This window comes from Scyliorhinus torazame, chromosome 9 (assembly GCF_047496885.1).
Source record: "Scyliorhinus torazame isolate Kashiwa2021f chromosome 9, sScyTor2.1, whole genome shotgun sequence".
Classification (NCBI taxonomy): domain Eukaryota; kingdom Metazoa; phylum Chordata; class Chondrichthyes; order Carcharhiniformes; family Scyliorhinidae; genus Scyliorhinus; species Scyliorhinus torazame.
In genome coordinates, this window is record NC_092715.1 from 275,371 (window position 1) to 295,626 (window position 20,256).

Sequence of the window (20,256 nt, forward strand, 5' to 3'; positions counted from 1 at the left end):
TTTAGTGTGTGTGCGGTTTAGGGTGTGTGCGGTTTAGTGTGTGCGCGGTTTAGGGTGTGTGCACGGTTTATGGTGGTGTGCGATTTAGGGTGGTGTGCGGTTTAGGGTGTGTGCGGCTTAGTCTTTGTGCGCGGTTTAGGGTGTGCGCGGTTTAGGGTGTGCGCGGTTTAGGGTGTGCGCGGTTTAGGGTGTGCGCTTTTTAGGGTGTGCGCGGTTTAGTGTGTGCGCGGTTTAAGGTGTGCGCGGTTTAAGGTGTGCGCGGTTTAGGGTGTGCGCGGTTTAAGTTGTGCGCAGTTTAGGGTGTGCGCGGTTTAGGGTGTGTGTGCGGTTTTGGGTGTGCGCGGTTTAGGGGGTGCGCGGTTTAGGGTGTGCGCAGTTTAGGGTGTTCGCGGATTAGGGTGTTTGTGCGGATTAGGGTGTGTGTGCGGTTTAGGGTTTGTGCGGTTTAGGGTGTGTGCGGTTTAGGGTGTGTGCGGTTTAGGGTGTACGCAGTGTAATGTGTGTGTGCGGTTTAGGATGTGTGTGCGGTTTAGGGTGTGTGCGGTTTAGGGTGTGTGTGCGGTTTAGGGTGTGTGCGGTTTAGGGTGTGTGCGGTTTAGGGTGTGTGCGGTTTAGGGTGTGTGCTGTTTAGGGTGTGTGCGGTTTAGGGTGTGGGTGCGGTTTAGGGTGGGTGCGGTTTAGGGCGTGTGCGGTTTAGGGTGTGCGTGGTTTAGGGTGTGTGCGGTTTAGGGTGTGTGCGGTTTAGGGTGAGTGCGGTTTAGGGTGTGTGCGGTTTAGGGTGTGTGCGGTTTAGGGTGAGTGCGGTTTAGGGTGGGTGCGGTTTAGGGCGTGCGCGGTTTAGGGTGGGTGCGGTTTCGGGTGTGTGCGGTTTAGAGTGTGTGTGCGGTTTAGGGTTTACGCGGTTTAAGGTGTGTGCAGTTTAAGGTTTGTGCGGTTTCGGGTGTGTGCGCGGTTTAGGGTGTGTGCGCGGTTTCGGGTGTGCGCGGTTTAGGGTGTGTGCGGTTTAGGGTGTGTGCGGTTTAGGGTGTGTGTGCGGTTTAGGGTGTGTGTGCGGTTTAGGGTGTGTGTGCGGTTTAGGGTGTGTGCCGTTTAGGGTGTGTGTGCCGTTTAGGGTGTGTGTGCGGTTTAGGGTGTGTGTGCGGTTTAGGGTGTGTGTGCGGTTTAGGGTGTGTGTGCGGTTTAGTGTGTGTGTGCGGTTTAGGGTGTGTGCGGTTTACTGTGTGTGCGGTTTAGGGTGTGTGCGCGGTTTAGGGTGGTGTGCGGTGTAGGGTGTGTGTGCGGTGTAGGGTGTGTGCGGTTTAGGGTGGGTGCGGTTTAGGGTGTGTGCGGTTTAGGGTGTGCGCAGTGTAATGTGTGTGTGCAGTTTAGGGTGTGTGCGGTTTATGGTGTGTGCGGTTTAGGGTGTGTGCGGTTTAGGGTGTGCGCAGTGTAATGTGTGTGTGCGGTTTAGTGTGTGCGCGGTTTAGGGTGTGTGCGCGGTTTACTGTGTGTGCGGTTTAGGGTGTGTGTGCGGTTTAGGGTGTGCGCGGTTTAGGCTGTGTGCGCGGTTTACTGTGTGTGCGGTTTAGGGTGTGTGCGGTTTAGGGGGTGCGCGGTTTAGGGTGTGCGCGGTTTTGGGTGTGCGCGGTTTAGGGTGTGCGCGGATTAGGGTGTGTGCGGATTAGGGTGTGCGCGGTTTTGGGTGTGCGCGGTTTAGGGTGTGCGCGGATTAGGGTGTGCGCAGTTTAGGGTGTGCGCGGTTTTGGGTGTGCGCGGTTTAGGGTGTGCGCGGATTAGGGTGTGTGCGGATTAGGGTGTGCGCGGTTTAGGGTGTGTGCGGTTTAGGGTGTGTGCGGTTTAGGGTGTGTGCGGATTAGGGTGTGTGCGGTTTAGGGTGTGTGCGGATTAGGGTGTGTGCCGTTTAGGGTGTGTGCGGTTTAGGGTGTGTGCGGTTTAGGGTGTGTGCGGATTAGGGTGTGTGCGGATTAGGGAGTGTGCGGTTTAGGGTGTGTGTGCGGTTTAGGGTGTGTGCGGTTTAGGGTGTGTGCGGTTTACTGTGTGTGCGGATTAGGCTGTGCGCGGATTAGGGTGTGTGTGCGGTTTAGGGTGTGTGCGGTTTACTGTGTGTGCAGATTAGGGTGTGTGCGGATTAGGGTGTGTGTGCGGTTTAGGGTGTGTGCGGTTTACTGTGTGTGCAGATTAGGGTGTGTGCGGTTTAGGGTGTGTGTGCGGTTTAGGGTGTGTGCGGTTTAGGGTGTGTGCGGTTTAGGGTGTGTGTGTGGTTTAGGGTGTGTGTGCGGTTTAGGGTGTGTGTGCGGTTTCGGGTGTGTGCGGTTTAGGGTGTGTGTGCGGTTTAGGGTGTGTGCGGTTGAGGGTGTGTGCGCGGTTTAGGGTGTGTGTGCGGTTTAGGGAGTGTGCGGTTTAGGGTGTGTGCGGATTAGGGTGTGCGCGGAAAAGGGTGTGTGTGCGGTTTAGGGTGTGTGCGGTTTAGGGTGTGTGCGCGGTTTAGGGTGTGTGCGGTTTAGGTAGTGTGCGGTTTAGGGTGTGTGCGGATTAGGGTGTGCGCGGATTAGGGTGTGTGTGCGGTTTAGGGTGTGTGCGGTTTAGGGAGTGTGCGGTTTAGGGTGTGTGCGGATTAGGGTGTGCGCGGATTAGGGTGTGTGTGCGGTTTAGGGTGTGTGCGGTTTAGGGTGTGTGCATGGTTTAGGGTGTGTGTGCGGTTTAGTGTGTGCGCGGTTTAGGGTGTGTGCGGTTTAGGGTGGGTGCAGTTTAGGGTGTGTGCGGTTTAGGGTGTGCGCGGTTTAGGGTGTGCGCGGTTTAGGGTGTGCGCGGTTTAGGGTGTGCGCGGTTTAGGGTGTGCGCGGTTTAGGGTGTGTGCGATTTAGGGTGTGTGCGGTTTAGGGTGTACGCAGTGTAATGTGTGTGTGCGGTTTAGGATGTGTGTGCGGTTTAGGGTGTGTGCGGTTTAGGGTGTGTGTGCGGTTTAGGGTGTGTGCGGTTTAGGGTGTGTGCGGTTTAGGGTGTGTGCGGTTTAGGGTGTGTGCTGTTTAGGGTGTGTGCCGTTTAGGGTGTGGGTGCGGTTTAGGGTGGGTGCGGTTTAGGGCGTGTGCGGTTTAGGGTGTGCGTGGTTTAGGGTGTGTGCGGTTTAGGGTGTGTGCGGTTTAGGGTGAGTGCGGTTTAGGGTGGGTGCGGTTTAGGGCGTGCGCGGTTTAGGGTGGGTGCGGTTTAGGGTGTGTGCGGTTTAGAGTGTGTGTGCGGTTTAGGGTTTACGCGGTTTAAGGTGTGTGCAGTTTAAGGTTTGTGCGGTTTCGGGTGTGTGCGCGGTTTAGGGTGTGTGCGCGGTTTCGGGTGTGCGCGGTTTAGGGTGTGTGCGGTTTAGGGTGTGTGCGGTTTAGGGTGTGTGTGCGGTTTAGGGTGTGTGTGCGGTTTAGGGTGTGTGTGCGGTTTAGGGTGTGTGCCGTTTAGGGTGTGTGTGCCGTTTAGGGTGTGTGTGCGGTTTAGGGTGTGTGTGCGGTTTAGGGTGTGTGTGCGGTTTAGGGTGTGTGTGCGGTTTAGTGTGTGTGTGCGGTTTAGGGTGTGTGCGGTTTACTGTGTGTGCGGTTTAGGGTGTGTGCGCGGTTTAGGGTGGTGTGCGGTGTAGGGTGTGTGTGCGGTGTAGGGTGTGTGCGGTTTAGGGTGGGTGCGGTTTATGGTGTGTGCGGTTTAGGGTGTGTGCGGTTTAGGGTGTGCGCAGTGTAATGTGTGTGTGCGGTTTAGTGTGTGCGCGGTTTAGGGTGTGTGCGCGGTTTACTGTGTGTGCGGTTTAGGGTGTGTGTGCGGTTTAGGGTGTGCGCGGTTTAGGCTGTGTGCGCGGTTTACTGTGTGTGCGGTTTAGGGTGTGTGCGGTTTAGGGGGTGCGCGGTTTAGGGTGTGCGCAGTTTAGGGTGTGCGCGGTTTTGGGTGTGCGCGGTTTAGGGTGTGCGCGGATTAGGGTGTGTGCGGATTAGGGTGTGCGCGGTTTAGGGTGTGTGCGGTTTAGGGTGTGTGCGGTTTAGGGTGTGTGCGGATTAGGGTGTGTGCGGTTTAGGGTGTGTGCGGATTAGGGTGTGTGCCGTTTAGGGTGTGTGCGGTTTAGGGTGTGTGCGGTTTAGGGTGTGTGCGGATTAGGGTGTGTGCGGATTAGGGAGTGTGCGGTTTAGGGTGTGTGTGCGGTTTAGGGTGTGTGCGGTTTAGGGTGTGTGCGGTTTACTGTGTGTGCGGATTAGGCTGTGCGCGGATTAGGGTGTGTGTGCGGTTTAGGGTGTGTGCGGTTTACTGTGTGTGCAGATTAGGGTGTGTGCGGATTAGGGTGTGTGTGCGGTTTAGGGTGTGTGCGGTTTACTGTGTGTGCAGATTAGGGTGTGTGCGGTTTAGGGTGTGTGTGCGGTTTAGGGTGTGTGCGGTTTAGGGTGTGTGCGGTTTACTGTGTGTGCGGATTAGGCTGTGCGCGGATTAGGGTGTGTGTGCGGTTTAGGGTGTGTGCGCGGTTTAGGGTGTGTGCGGTTTAGGGTGTGTGCGGTTTAGGGTGTGTGTGTGGTTTAGGGTGTGTGTGCGGTTTAGGGTGTGTGTGCGGTTTCGGGTGTGTGCGGTTTAGGGTGTGTGTGCGGTTTAGGGTGTGTGCGGTTGAGGGTGTGTGCGCGGTTTAGGGTGTGTGTGCGGTTTAGGGAGTGTGCGGTTTAGGGTGTGTGCGGATTAGGGTGTGCGCGGAAAAGGGTGTGTGTGCGGTTTAGGGTGTGTGCGGTTTAGGGTGTGTGCGCGGTTTAGGGTGTGTGCGGTTTAGGGAGTGTGCGGTTTAGGGTGTGTGCGGATTAGGGTGTGCGCGGATTAGGGTGTGTGTGCGGTTTAGGGTGTGTGCGGTTTAGGGAGGGTGCGGTTTAGGGTGTGTGCGGATTAGGGTGTGCGCGGATTAGGGTGTGTGTGCGGTTTAGGGTGTGTGCGGTTTAGGGTGTGTGCATGGTTTAGGGTGTGTGTGCGGTTTAGTGTGTGCGCGGTTTAGGGTGTGTGCGGTTTAGGGTGGGTGCAGTTTAGGGTGTGTGCGGTTTAGGGTGTGCGCGGTTTAGGGTGTGCGCGGTTTAGGGTGTGCGCGGTTTAGGGTGTGCGCGGTTTAGGGTGTGCGCGGTTTAGGGTGTGTGCGATTTAGGGTGTGTTCGGTTTTGGGTGTGCGCGGTTTAGGGTGTGCGCGGTTTAGGGTTTGTGCGCGGTTTAGGGTGTGTGTGCGGTTTAGGGTGTGTGTGTGGTTTAGGGTGTGCGCGGTTTAGGGTGTGTGCGCGGTTTAGGGTGTGTGCGGTTTAGGGTGTGTGCGGTTTAGGGTGTGTGCGATTTAGGGTGTGCGCAGTGTAATGTGTGTGCGCGATTTAGGGTGTGTGCGGTTTACGGTGTGCGCGGTTTAGGGTGTGCGCGGTTTAGGGCGTGTGCGGTTTAGGGTGTGTGCGTGGTTTAGGGTGTGTGCGGTTTAGGGTGTGTGCGGTTTAGGGTGTGCGCGGTTTAGTGTGTGTGCGGTTTAGGGTGTGTGCGGTTTAGTGTGTGCGCGGTTTAGGGTGTGTGCACGGTTTATGGTGGTGTGCGATTTAGGGTGGTGTGCGGTTTAGGGTGTGTGCGGCTTAGTCTTTGTGCGCGGTTTAGGGTGTGCGCGGTTTAGGGTGTGCGCGGTTTAGGGTGTGCGCGGTTTAGGGTGTGCGCTTTTTAGGGTGTGCGCGGTTTAGTGTGTGCGCGGTTTAAGGTGTGCGCGGTTTAAGGTGTGCGCGGTTTAGGGTGTGCGCGGTTTAAGTTGTGCGCAGTTTAGGGTGTGCGCGGTTTAGGGTGTGTGTGCGGTTTTGGGTGTGCGCGGTTTAGGGGGTGCGCGGTTTAGGGTGTGCGCAGTTTAGGGTGTTCGCGGATTAGGGTGTTTGTGCGGATTAGGGTGTGTGTGCGGTTTAGGGTTTGTGCGGTTTAGGGTGTGTGCGGTTTAGGGTGTGTGCGGTTTAGGGTGTACGCAGTGTAATGTGTGTGTGCGGTTTAGGATGTGTGTGCGGTTTAGGGTGTGTGCGGTTTAGGGTGTGTGTGCGGTTTAGGGTGTGTGCGGTTTAGGGTGTGTGCGGTTTAGGGTGTGTGCGGTTTAGGGTGTGTGCTGTTTAGGGTGTGTGCGGTTTAGGGTGTGGGTGCGGTTTAGGGTGGGTGCGGTTTAGGGCGTGTGCGGTTTAGGGTGTGCGTGGTTTAGGGTGTGTGCGGTTTAGGGTGTGTGCGGTTTAGGGTGAGTGCGGTTTAGGGTGGGTGCGGTTTAGGGCGTGCGCGGTTTAGGGTGGGTGCGGTTTAGGGTGTGTGCGGTTTAGAGTGTGTGTGCGGTTTAGGGTTTACGCGGTTTAAGGTGTGTGCAGTTTAAGGTTTGTGCGGTTTCGGGTGTGTGCGCGGTTTAGGGTGTGTGCGCGGTTTCGGGTGTGCGCGGTTTAGGGTGTGTGCGGTTTAGGGTGTGTGCGGTTTAGGGTGTGTGTGCGGTTTAGGGTGTGTGTGCGGTTTAGGGTGTGTGTGCGGTTTAGGGTGTGTGCCGTTTAGGGTGTGTGTGCCGTTTAGGGTGTGTGTGCGGTTTAGGGTGTGTGTGCGGTTTAGGGTGTGTGTGCGGTTTAGGGTGTGTGTGCGGTTTAGTGTGTGTGTGCGGTTTAGGGTGTGTGCGGTTTACTGTGTGTGCGGTTTAGGGTGTGTGCGCGGTTTAGGGTGGTGTGCGGTGTAGGGTGTGTGTGCGGTGTAGGGTGTGTGCGGTTTAGGGTGGGTGCGGTTTAGGGTGTGTGCGGTTTAGGGTGTGCGCAGTGTAATGTGTGTGTGCAGTTTAGGGTGTGTGCGGTTTATGGTGTGTGCGGTTTAGGGTGTGTGCGGTTTAGGGTGTGCGCAGTGTAATGTGTGTGTGCGGTTTAGTGTGTGCGCGGTTTAGGGTGTGTGCGCGGTTTACTGTGTGTGCGGTTTAGGGTGTGTGTGCGGTTTAGGGTGTGCGCGGTTTAGGCTGTGTGCGCGGTTTACTGTGTGTGCAGTTTAGGGTGTGTGCGGTTTAGGGGGTGCGCGGTTTAGGGTGTGCGCAGTTTATGGTGTGCGCGGTTTTGGGTGTGCGCGGTTTAGGGTGTGCGCGGATTAGGGTGTGTGCGGATTAGGGTGTGCGCGGTTTAGGGTGTGTGCGGTTTAGGGTGTGTGCGGTTTAGGGTGTGTGCGGATTAGGGTGTGTGCGGTTTAGGGTGTGTGCGGATTAGGGTGTGTGCCGTTTAGGGTGTGTGCGGTTTAGGGTGTGTGCGGTTTAGGGTGTGTGCGGATTAGGGTGTGTGCGGATTAGGGAGTGTGCGGTTTAGGGTGTGTGTGCGGTTTAGGGTGTGTGCGGTTTAGGGTGTGTGCGGTTTACTGTGTGTGCGGATTAGGCTGTGCGCGGATTAGGGTGTGTGTGCGGTTTAGGGTGTGTGCGGTTTACTGTGTGTGCAGATTAGGGTGTGTGCGGATTAGGGTGTGTGTGCGGTTTAGGGTGTGTGCGGTTTACTGTGTGTGCAGATTAGGGTGTGTGCGGTTTAGGGTGTGTGTGCGGTTTAGGGTGTGTGCGGTTTAGGGTGTGTGCGGTTTACTGTGTGTGCGGATTAGGCTGTGCGCGGATTAGGGTGTGTGTGCGGTTTAGGGTGTGTGCGCGGTTTAGGGTGTGTGCGGTTTAGGGTGTGTGCGGTTTAGGGTGTGTGTGTGGTTTAGGGTGTGTGTGCGGTTTAGGGTGTGTGTGCGGTTTCGGGTGTGTGCGGTTTAGGGTGTGTGTGCGGTTTAGGGTGTGTGCGGTTGAGGGTGTGTGCGCGGTTTAGGGTGTGTGTGCGGTTTAGGGAGTGTGCGGTTTAGGGTGTGTGCGGATTAGGGTGTGCGCGGAAAAGGGTGTGTGTGCGGTTTAGGGTGTGTGCGGTTTAGGGTGTGTGCGCGGTTTAGGGTGTGTGCGGTTTAGGGAGTGTGCGGTTTAGGGTGTGTGCGGATTAGGGTGTGCGCGGATTAGGGTGTGTGTGCGGTTTAGGGTGTGTGCGGTTTAGGGTGTGTGTGGTTTAGGGTGTGTGCGGATTAGGGTGTGCGCGGATTAGGGTGTGTGTGCGGTTTAGGGTGTGTGCGGTTTACTGTGTCTGCGGTTTAGGGTGTGCGCGGTTTAGGGTGTGTGCGGTTTAGGGTGTGCGCCGATTAGGGTGTGTGCGTTTTAGGGTGTGTGCGGTTTAGGGTGTGTGTGCGGTTTAGGGTGTGTGCGGTTTACTGTGTCTGCGGTTTAGGGTGTGCGCGGTTTAGGGTGTGAGCGGTTTAGGGTGTGTGCGGTTTAGGGTGTGTGTGCGGTTTAGGGTGTGTGCGGTTTACTGTGTCTGCGGTTTAGGGTGTGCGCGGTTTAGGGTGTGAGCGGTTTAGGGTGTGTGCGGTTTACTGTGTCTGCGGTTTAGGGTGTGCGCGGTTTAGGGTGTGAGCGGTTTAGGGTGTGTGCGGTTTAGGGTGTGTGTGCGGTTTAGGGTGTTTGCGGATTAGGGTGTGTGTGCAGTTTAGGGTGTGTGCGGTTTACTGTGTCTGCGGTTTAGGGTGTGCGCGGTTTAGGGTGTGAGCGGTTTAGGGTGTGTGCGGTTTAGGGTGTTTGCGGATTAGGGTGTGTGTGCGGTTTACTGTGTCTGCGGTTTAGGGTGTGCGCGGTTTAGGGTGTGCGCGGTTTAGGGTGTGTGTGCGGTTTAGGGTGTGTGTGGTTTAGGGTGTGTGCGGTTTAGGGTGTGTGCGGTTTAGGGTGTGTGTGCGGTTTAGGGTGTGTGCGCGGTTTAGGGTGTGCGCGGTTTAGGGTGTGTGTGGTTTAGGGTGTGTGTGGTTTAGGGTGTGTGTGGTTTAGGGTGTGTGTGGTTTAGGGTGTGTGTGGTTTAGGGTGTGTGTGGTTTAGGGTGTGTGCGCGGTTTAGGGTGTGCGCGGTTTAGGGTGTGTGTGGTTTAGGGTGTGTGTGGTTTAGGGTGTGTGTGGTTTAGGGTGTGTGTGGTTTAGGGTGTGTGTGGTTTAGGGTGTGTGTGGTTTAGGATGTGTGTGGTTTAGGGTGTGTGTGCGGTTTAGGGTGTGTGTGGTTTAGGATGTGCGCGGATTAGGGTGTGTGCGGTTTAGGGTGTGTGTGGTTTAGGATGAGCGCGGATTAGGATGTGCGCGGATTAGGGTGTGTGTGGTTTAGGATGAGCGCGGATTAGGGTGTGTGCGGTTTAGGGTGTGTGTGGTTTAGGGTGTGTACGGATTAGGGTGTGCGCGGTTTAGGGTGTGTGCGGATTAAAGTGTGTGTGTGGTTTAGAGTGTGTGCGGTTTAGGGTGTGCGCGGTTTAGGGTGTGTGCGGTTTTGGGTGTGCGCGGTTTAGGGTGTGCGCAGTTTAGGGTGTGCGCGGTTTAGGGTGTGTGCGGATTAGGGTGTGTGCGGATTAGGGTGTGTGCGGTTTAGGGTGTGTGCGGTTTAGGGTGTGTGCTGCTTAGGGTGTGTGCGGTTTAGGGTGTGAGCGCGGTTTAGTGTATGCGCGGTTTAGGGTGTGTGCGGTTTAGGGTGTACGCGGTTTAGTGTGTGTGCGGTTTAGGGTGTGTGCGGTTTAGGGTGTACGCGGTTTAGGGTGTGTGCGGTTTAGGGTGTGCGGTTTAGGGTGTGTGCGGTTCAGGGTGTGTGCGGTTCAGGGTGTGTGCGGTTTAGGGTGTGTGTGGTTTAGGGTGTGTGCGGTTTAGGGTGTGTGCGGATTAAGGTGTGTGTGTGGTTTAGAGTGTGTGCGGTTTAGGGTGTGCGCGGTTTAGTGTGTGTGCGGTTTAGGGTGTGAGCGGTTTAGGGTGTACGCGGTTTAGGGTGTGTGCGGTTTAGGGTGTGCGGTTTAGGGTGTGTGCGGTTCAGGGTGTGTGCGGTTTAGGGTGTGTGCGGTTTAGGGTGTGTGTGCGGTTTAGGGTGTGTACGGATTAGGGTGTGCGCGGTTTAGGGTGTGTGCGGATTAAGGTGTGTGTGTGGTTTAGAGTGTGCGCGGTTTAGGGTGTGCGCGGTTTAGGGTGTGTGCGGATTAAGGTGTGTGTGTGGTTTAGAGTGTGTGCGGTTTAGGGTGTGTGCGGCTTAGGGTTTTCGCGGTTTAGGGTGTGTGCGGATTAAGGTGTTCGCGGTTTAGGGTGTGCGCATTTTAGAGTGTCTTTCAGACAGAGATAGATAGGTTCTTGATTAATAAGGGGATTTGGGGTTATGGGGAGAAGGCAGGAGAATGGGGATGAGAAAAATATCAGCCATGATTTAATGGCGGAGCAGACTCGATGGGCCGAGTGGCCTAATTCTGATCCTCTGTCTTAACGTCTAATTCTCCTCCGTATCTGACATGATAGACCTGCCGTCTCGTGGGAACGTGATACACTCGACCAGGACCCTGGATCATAGAATTCCTACAGTGCAGGGGATTCGGCCCATTGAATCCCGACCCTAATCCTGTAACCCCACCTAGGCCCGATTCCCCACCCTCGCCCTGTAACCCCACCTTGGCCCGACTCCCCACCCTCACCCTGGAACCCCACCTTGGCCCGATTCCCCACCCTCACCCTGTAACCACACCTTGGCCCGATTCCCGACCCTAATTCTGTAACCCCACCTAGGCCCGATTCCCCACCCTCACCCTGTAACCACACCTTGGCCCGATTCCCGACCCTAATTCTGTAACCCCACCTAGGCCCGATTCCCCACCCTCACCCTGTAACCCCGCCTAGGCCCGATTCCCGACCCTAATCCTGTAACCCCACCTAGGCCCGATTCCCCACCCTAATCCTGTAACCCCACCTATGCCCGATTCCCGTCCCTAATCCTGTAACCCCACCTAGGCCCAATTCCCCACCCTCGCCCTGTAACCCCACCTAGGCCCGACTCCCCACCCTCACCCTGTAACTCCATCTAGGCCTGATTGCCCACCCTCAGCCTTTAACCCCACCTAGGCCCGATTCCCCATCCTCACCCTGTAACCCCACCGAGGCCCGATTCCCCACCCTCGCCCTGAAACCCCACCTAGGCTCGATTCCCCGCCCTCACCCTGTAACCCCACCTAGTCCCGACTCCCCACCCTCACCCTGTAACCCCACCTAGGCCCGATTCCCCGCCCTCGCCCTGTAACCCCACCTAGGCCCGATTCCCGACCCTAATCCTGTAACCGCACCTAGGCCCGATTCCCCACCCTCACCCTGTAACCCCACCTAGGCCCGACTCCCCACCCTCTCCCTGTAACCCCACCTAGGGCCGACTCCCCACCCTCACCCTGTAACCCCACCTAGGCCCGATTCTCCACCCTCACCCTGTAACCCCATCTCGGCCTGATTCCCCACCCTCACCCTGTAACCCCACCTAGGCCCGACTCCCCACCCTCACCCTGTAACTCCATCTAGGCCTGATTCCCCACCCTCAGCCTGTAACCCCACCTAGGCCCGATTCCCCACCCTCACCCTGTAACCCCACCTAGGCCCGATTCCCCACCCTCACCCTGTAACCCCATCTCGGCCTGATTCCCCACCCTCACCCTGTATCCCCACCTAGGCTCGATTCCCCACCCTCACCCTGTAACCCCACCTAGGCCCGATTCCCCACCCTCACCCTGTAACCCCACCTAGGCCCGACTCCCCACCCTCACCCTGTAACCCCACCTAGGCTCGATTCCCCACCCTCACCCTGTAACCCCACCTAGGCCCGACTCCCCACCCTCACCCTGTAACCCAACCTAGGCTCGATTCCCGACCCTCACCCTGTAACCCCACCTAGGCCCGATTCCCGACCCTAATCCTGTAACCCCACCTAGGCCCGATTCCCGACCCTAATCCTGTAATCCCACCTAGGCCCGATTCCCCACCCTCACCCTGTAACCCCGCCTAGGCCCGATTCCCCACCCTCACCCTGTAACCCCACCTGGGCTCGATTCCCCACCCTCACCCTGTAACCCCACCTAGGCCCGACTCCCCACCCTAACCCTGTAAACCCATCTAGGGTCGATTCCCCACCCTCACCCTGTAACCCCACCTAGGCCCGACTCCCCACCCTCACCCTGTAACCCCACCTAGGCTCGATTCCCCACCCTCACCCTGTAACCCCGCCTAGGCCCGACTCCCCACCCTCACCCTGTGACCCCACCTAGGCCCGATTCCCCACCCTCGCTCTGTAACCCCACCTGGGCCCGATTCCCCACCCTCACCCTGTAACCCCACCTAGGCCCGATTCCTCACCCTGTAACCCCACCTAGGCTCGATTCCCCACCCTCACCCTGTAACCCCACCTAGGCTCGATTCCTGACCCTCACCCTGTAACCCCACCTAGGCCCGATTCCCGACCCTAATCGTGTAACCCCATCTAGGCCCGATTCCCGACCCTAACCCTGTAACCCCACCTAGGCCCGATTCCCGACCCTAATCCTGTAACCACACCTACGCCTGATTCCCCACCCTCACCCTGTAACCCCACCTAGGCCCGATTCCCACCCTCGCCCTGTAGCCCCACCTAGGCCCGACTCCCCACCTTAACCCTGTAACCCCACCTAGGCTCGATTCCCCACACTCACCCTGTAACCCCACCTAGGCCCGATTCCCCACCCTCACCCTGTAACCCCACCTAGGCCCGATTCCCCACCCTCACCCTGTAACCCCATCTCGGCCTGATTCCCCACCCTCACCCTGTATCCCCACCTAGGCTCGATTCCCCACCCTCACCCTGTAACCCCACCTAGGCCCGATTCCCCACCCTCACCCTGTAACCCCACCTAGGCCCGACTCCCCACCCTCACCCTGTAACCCCACCTAGGCTCGATTCCCCACCCTCACCCTGTAACCCCACCTAGGCCCGACTCCCCACCCTCACCCTGTAACCCAACCTAGGCTCGATTCCCGACCCTCACCCTGTAACCCCACCTAGGCCCGATTCCCGACCCTAATCCTGTAACCCCACCTAGGCCCGATTCCCGACCCTAATCCTGTAATCCCACCTAGGCCCGATTCCCCACCCTCACCCTGTAACCCCGCCTAGGCCCGATTCCCCACCCTCACCCTGTAACCCCACCTGGGCTCGATTCCCCACCCTCACCCTGTAACCCCACCTAGGCCCGACTCCCCACCCTAACCCTGTAAACCCATCTAGGGTCGATTCCCCACCCTCACCCTGTAACCCCACCTAGGCCCGAATCCCCACCCTAACCCTATAACCCCACCTTGGCTCGAGTCCCCACCCTCACCCTGTAACCCCACCTAGGCCCGACTCCCCACCCTCACCCTGTAACCCCACCTAGGCTCGATTCCCCACCCTCACCCTGTAACCCTGCCTAGGCCCGACTCCCCACCCTCACCCTGTGACCCCACCTAGGCCCGATTCCCCACCCTCGCTCTGTAACCCCACCTGGGCCCGATTCCCCACCCTCACCCTGTAACCCCACCTAGGCCCGATTCCTCACCCTGTAACCCCACCTAGGCTCGATTCCCCACCCTCACCCTGTAACCCCACCTAGGCTCGATTCCTGACCCTCACCCTGTAACCCCACCTAGGCCCGATTCCCGACCCTAATCGTGTAACCCCATCTAGGCCCGATTCCCGACCCTAACCCTGTAACCCCACCTAGGCCCGATTCCCGACCCTAATCCTGTAACCACACCTACGCCTGATTCCCCACCCTCACCCTGTAACCCCACCTAGGCCCGATTCCCACCCTCGCCCTGTAGCCCCACCTAGGCCCGACTCCCCACCTTAACCCTGTAACCCCACCTAGGCTCGATTCCCCACACTCACCCTGTAACCCCACCTAGGCCCGATTCCCCACCCTCACCCTGTAACCCCACCTAGGCCCGATTCCCCACCCTCGCCCTGTAACCCCACCTTGGCCCGACTCCCCACCCTAACCCTGTAACCCCACATAACCTTTGGACACTATGGCCATTATGGGGATATAGTTACAGGGAGATCAAATCTGGAAACTTAATATTCAGAGGAATTTGACCTTTTGGAACGACAGAGAAAGGAAAAGGTGGTGGGGTACCACTGGTCATAAGAGATGAGCTGAGGACAGTTGTGTAGGTCGATCTAGATTCAGATGGTGTAGAGTCCAATTGGTGGAGGGACATTGGTAGGAATAAGGTACAGGCCCCCAAACAGATGCTACGTTGTAGGAAAGGGTATAAATCAACAATAATAGGGGCATGTAAAAAGAATAGAGCAATAATTGTGGGTAACATTAATCTTCATGTTGTTTGGGTTAGCAGATTGGACAGGGTAGCTACGACAAGAAATTAATTGAGTGCATGAGGGAGAGTTTTCCAGAGCAATCCGTCATGGAGCCAACCAGGGAACAGGTTATCTGGGATCTGGTAATGAATGGCGAATGAGGCAGGTTTAATAAATGACCTCAGAGTAATAGATTCCCCGGGAAGTGATGATAACATGATAGAATTTAATATTCAGTTTGAAGTGAAAATTTTGGGTGGGAAACAACTCTGTTTAACTTAAATCAAAGGAATTACAACGAAATAAGGTTAGAGTTTGCTTGAGTGGACCGGGCAGGTAGGTTCGCAGGAACACCAGTAAATAAGCACCGATAGATATTTCAGGAGGTAATTCATTACTCCCAGTAAGGAGGAAAGGAATTTGAAACCAAGCATAGCAGACCAGGGAAGCTAAGGAGAGTGTTATATTGAAAGAAAAAGCGTAAAAGATGGCAAAAGTCAGGTAGATCCGAACTCAGGGATAATGGGGCTAAAGATGGACAAGTCTCCTGGCCCTGATGGAATGCACCCCTGGGTATAAAAGCGATGGTGGGGTAAATAGCAAATGCTCTCGTGGTAATTTATCAAAATTTGCTGGTCTCTGGGGTGGTTCAGGCAGATTGGAAAACCGCAAATGTGACACTACTGTTCAAAAAAGTAGGCGGACAAAAGGCTGGTAACTATAGGCCGGTTAACTTAACTTCTGTAGTGGGGGAAATACTTGAATCTATCACCAAGGAAGAAATAGCGAGACACCTGGATAGAAATTGTCCCATTGGGCAGACACAGCATGGGTTCATGAAAGGCAGGTCATGTTCAGCTAATTTACTGGAATTCTTTGAGGACATTACGAGCGAGGTGGACAACGGGGAACCGGTGGAACCGGCATTCGACAAGGTGCCCCACAAAAGGCTGATGCATAAGAAACGGTTACAGGTAATGTATTAGCAGGGATAGAGGATTGGTAACTAACAGAAAGCAAAGAGTGGGGATAAAGGGGTGTTTCTCTGGTTGGCAATCAGTGGCTAGTGTTGTGCCTCAGGGATCAGTGTTGGGACCGCAATTGTTTACAATTTACAGAGATGATCTGGAGTTGGGGACCAAGTGCAATGTGTCCAAGTTCGCAGATGACACCAAGATGAGTGGTAAAGCAAAAAGTGCAGAGGACATGGAAAGTCTGCAGAGGGATTTAGACAGTTTAATTGAGTGGGCAAGGAGTACATTGTTGATAAATGTGAGGTCATCCATTTTGGTAGGAATAACAGCAAAATGGACTATTTAAATAGTAACAAATTGCAGCTTGCTGCTGTGCAGAGGGACCTGGGTGTCCTTGTGCATGAATCACAAAAAGTTGATTTGCAGGTGCAGCAGGTAATTAAGAAGACAAATGGAATGTTGTCCTTCATTGCTAGAGGGATGGAGTTTAAAAACAGGGAGGTTATGTTGCAGCTGAATCGGGTGTTGGTGAGGTCACACCTGGAGCACTGTGTACAGGTTTAGTCTCCTTACTTCAGAAAGGACGTACTGGCACTGGAGGGTGTGCAGAGGAGATTCACTCGGTTGATTCCGGAGTTGAGAGGATCGGCTTATGAGGAGAGGTTGAGTAGACTGGGACTGTACTCGTTGGAATTTAGAAGGATGAGGGGGGACCTTATAGAAACATATAAAATTATGAAGAGAATCGATAGGATAGATGCGGGCAGGTTGTTTCCACTGGCGGGTGAAAGCAGAACTAGGGGGCATAGCCTCAAAATAAGGGGAAGTAGATTTAGGACCGAGTTTAGGAGGAACTTCTTCACCCAAAGGGTTGTGAATCTATGGAATTCCTTGCCCAGTGAAGCAGTAGAGGCTCCTTCATTAAATGTTTTTAAGATAGAGATAGATAGTTTTTTGAAGAATAAAGGGATTAAGGGTTATGGTGTTCGGGCCGGAAAGTGGAGCTGAGTCCACAAAAGATCAGCCATGATCTCATTGAATGGTGGAGCAGGCTCGAGGGGCCAGATGGCCAACTCCTGATCCTAGTTCTTATGTTCTTATCAATTCAGAATCCAGCAAAGGAGGATTAAAAAGAAAATAAAGAAAGAGAAAATAAACTACGAGGGTAAACCAGCGAGGAATTTAAAAATCCGTGCCACCATCGAGCACCGATCTATTTGTTTTGCAGCATTGATCCGGAGCCTTGTAAACTCGGGTGTTTCAAATGCTTAGAAATACTTCTTAAAAGTTATGAGGGTTCCTGCCCTACCATCCATTCAGGCACTGGGTTCCAGATTCCCACCACCCTCTTTCCTCACATCTCTGAACCTCCTGCCCCTGAACGTAAACCTGTAACGCCCCCCCCCCCCCCCCCCCCCCCCGGTGTAAGGGTCCTCATGTTGAAATCTCGCTTTTTTGTGTAACTCCCTCGTTCTGTGATGTTGGATTCCACAATTCTGCAGACTTGGAATCCCGGGGCTTGCTGGTTTTCGATTCTGATTGGTTGAAGTAGTTCCAGAACATTGTGGCAAAGAAGGCAGGCTCCATCTTGCACTCGGTTCTACTCAGGCCAAGGCAGCAGCAGGGACACAGGTCCAGACACTCTAGCAGCGAAGGCAGGATCAAAACTCTCTCCAGCCGCCTCTGAAAGTTTAATTTCTGATTAAAAGCCTGGGGAGAAACGGCTCAGATTCATAGAATCAAAGAACTTACAGCACAGAAGGAGGCCATTCGGCCCATCTTCTCCATGCCAGCCCGAGAACACCCAGCTGTCCTTTCTAATCCCACCTTCCTGCACCCAGCCCATAGCCCTGTATCCTACAGCACGTAAGCCGCAGATCCAGGTCTACACCTCCCGCTGCCTGGGGAAAGCGGGCAGCATAATCAAAGATCCCTCCCACCCGGCTTACTCACTCTTCCAACTTCTTCCATCGGGCAGGAGATACACAAGTCTGAGAACACGCACGAACAGACTCTTCTTCCCCGCTGTCACCAGACTCCTGAATGACCCTCTTATGGACTGAACTGATCTCTCCGCACATCTTCTCTACTGAGTAGTACTACATTCCTTATTCTTCACCCGATGCCGGTGTCTTTGTATTTATATTGTGTATCTATTGTATGTCCTATAACAATCTGTCTGGACTGTAGGCAGAATACTTTTCACTGTACCTCGGTACACGTAACAATAAAGCAAATTCAAATTCAGGTACCTTTTAAAAGAGTTTAGGGTCTCTGCCTCCACCACCAACCCGGGCAACGAATTCCAGACTCCCTCTACCCTCTGGGTAAAAATGTTCCTCATGTCCCCTCGACACCTTCTGCCTCTTATCTTAAATCTATATCCCCTGGTTCTAGAATTCTTCACCTAGGGAAGCAATTTTATCCTGTCCACTCTATCTCTCCCCCTCATAATTTTGTCCACCTCAATTAAGTCACCCCTCAGCCTTTGTTCCGACGAAAATAACTCCGACCTATCAAATATCTCCTCCTAGCTGGCAACTACTTTTCTAGCCCTGGCAACATTCTTGAAAACCTCTTGTGACTAAATGCCTTCCTCTTTCTGTGTGACCTGTGAGCCGTTGGCAAGTAATCATTTCCATTTTGATTAAGCAACTGTGTAACCAGAATTCCGAATTCTCTCTCACCCGGTAGGTTCTTTTTGGAGGTTCAAGGTGAAGCCCATTCTCTCAGTTTGACCTGCAGGAGGAGCCACCCCAGCGCCACCTACAGGCACAGGAGCTGTTTGAAAACCCATTTAAAATTCTCCGGTTGAGAATCCTGGATTTAACTAAGTGAGCCTGATAGACACAAGTTAGAATTGAACAGACCTGAGGGGGGATCTTCCGTGTGAAAGCCCAGGTCAGTAAAAGTGAAGGCGATTCCCCAGAGGAAGGCTTACGGCCTGAGAGTTCTAATTGAAGGCACACCCTCAAAGATCAGATCCAACCGGTGGGTCTCAACACTCCACATCCCAAGAAGACCGCCCACTACAAAGACTGCAACCTCAGCTGCGAAGATGCCCAGCACTCATTCCCAGTTTAATCCCCGTTATTTTGATCCTCACCTACCCCAGTGTGTGTCCGTTTTGTGTGAGGGTGGAGGGCGGGGCAGTGGTTAGGGAATAATTAGATTAACAGACCATTGTTATATCATCACCATTACATGTTTACCACTTTTACTGTTCTAAATAAAGTTTTTTTTAATGTTTTACTTACAAATCTGGTGCCTGTAATTTATTGGAGCAGTCAAGGATACATGATCTCAGGAAAATATACAAATTATTGGTTAATTCACTTGTGTTGGGATTGCGGGTCTGTGGGACTGGAATTGACCGCGTACTCGCCGAGTGTCGAAACATCTAGTTATTGACCCCTTCACTCAGGAGAAAAGTGACTTTCTATCTGTCCTATGTCGCACATAATTCTATACACCTCAATCAGGTCCTTCCTGAGCCTCCTCTGCTCCAGAGAAAACAACCTCAGCTTATCCAGTCACCCCCTGTACTTTCTATATTCCTCTAGGCCTTCCAGTTTTTTGAGTTCTCGGTATCTGCCATGAGCCTCCATTTTTCTCCTTATCCAACTCTGGGTATCCCTTGACATCCAGGGTTCTCTGGACTTGTTGCTCCCACCGTTCACTATCACGGGAACATTTTGCCCCTGTACTCGCTCGGTTTCCTTTTTGAATGAATCCCACTAGACTGATGTAGATTTTCCGACAAGTAGCTGCTTCCAGTTAACCTTGGACAGATCCTGTCTTATTTTATCAAAGGTTATTCATTTTGGAAGAGAGAACAAAAGAACAGAGTATTATTTTAATAGCGACAAGCTGCAACACAGAGGGACTTGGGGGGACTTGTAAACAAAACAGAAAGTTAGCGCACGGGGGCAGCAGGGAATCAGGAAGGGGAATGGAAGGCTGGTCCTTATTACAAGGAGTTTGGCGTACAAGAGTCGGCAAGTCTTGCTGCAACTGTACAAGGTACTGGTAAGACCACATCTGGAGCACTGAGAGCAGTTGTGGTCCTGTTATTTCAGGAAAGATATTGTTATGGGCCAGGGTTTAAAAACTCCAAAGTATATTATTGAGTTCACCTGACCTCTAACTGTTTATTGAATGTGGCTGGGGTGAGCAGAGGAGCCTGTCTTTCAGCTGTTAGTCAACAGACTTCTTAGGCACTTTCACAGTATTTACAGTGCAGAAGGAGGCCATTCGGCCCATCGAGTCTGCACTGGCTCTTGGAAAGAGCACCCTACCCAAGGTCCACACCTCCACCCTATCCCCGTAACCCAGTAACCCCACCCAACACTAAGGGCAATTTTGGACACTAAGGGCAATTTAGTATGGCCAATCCACCTAACCTGCACATCTTTGGACTGTGGGAGGAAACCGGAGCACCCGGAGGAAACCCACGCACACACGGGGAGAATGTGCAGACTCCGCACAGACAGTGACCCAAGCCGGGAATTGAACCTGGGACCCTGGAGCTGTGAAGCAATTGTGCTATCCACAATGCTACCGTGCTGCCCGTGGATCAAAAAAATAAGTTTTATTCGAAGAACTTAGTTAACATTTGTATAAACGCACACAGCAAGAATTTTAATCAACTACAAACATAAAGACTCCCCACACAGCGACAGTAATCTATGTATAACCCTTCATGAATTACCCTTTAACTGTTCCAATTCAATAACAAAATCCAAGTAAAACCAGAAACCCCTTTTCAAAGGCGTGGCCCAGCACACGGCCCTCACTGGTATAAGGCTTGTTATTGACACTCTGTTCCCCTTTTCAAATGGCAGGTTTGAATTTCTTCCAGAGGGCAATTATCTCTTTTAAGTTACCAAGCAGTCTGGAAACAGCTTTTAAAATGAAGACAGAGAAAGTCACTTCTTTCAACCTGTGCAGTTAAAACCAGTCCAAAACTCAAAGTGAAAGTAAAAACTCACAGCGCCACAGCCCAGCTCCACCCACACAATGACATCACTGAAGCCATGTGATAAGACAAAAACTTTTCTTAAAGGGACACTCCCATGACAATATTATATAATTGGAGGGAGTTCAGAAAAGGTTCACCAGGATGAT

At 53.9% G+C, this 20,256-nt stretch overlaps 1 protein-coding gene across 1 annotated transcript in view; it reads left to right on the top strand.

The window, feature by feature from the left end:
- LOC140429041 (ciliogenesis and planar polarity effector 1-like) overlaps window positions 1–18,370 on the top strand; it is a 110,306-nt gene extending 91,936 nt beyond the window's left edge. Inside the window, exon 10 of the mRNA XM_072515567.1 lies at window positions 17,824–18,370. The gene's annotated coding sequence lies outside the window, so the exon portion shown is untranslated. The remainder of the gene's footprint in view (window positions 1–17,823) is intronic.
- Window positions 18,371–20,256: the final 1,886 nt, after the last annotated feature.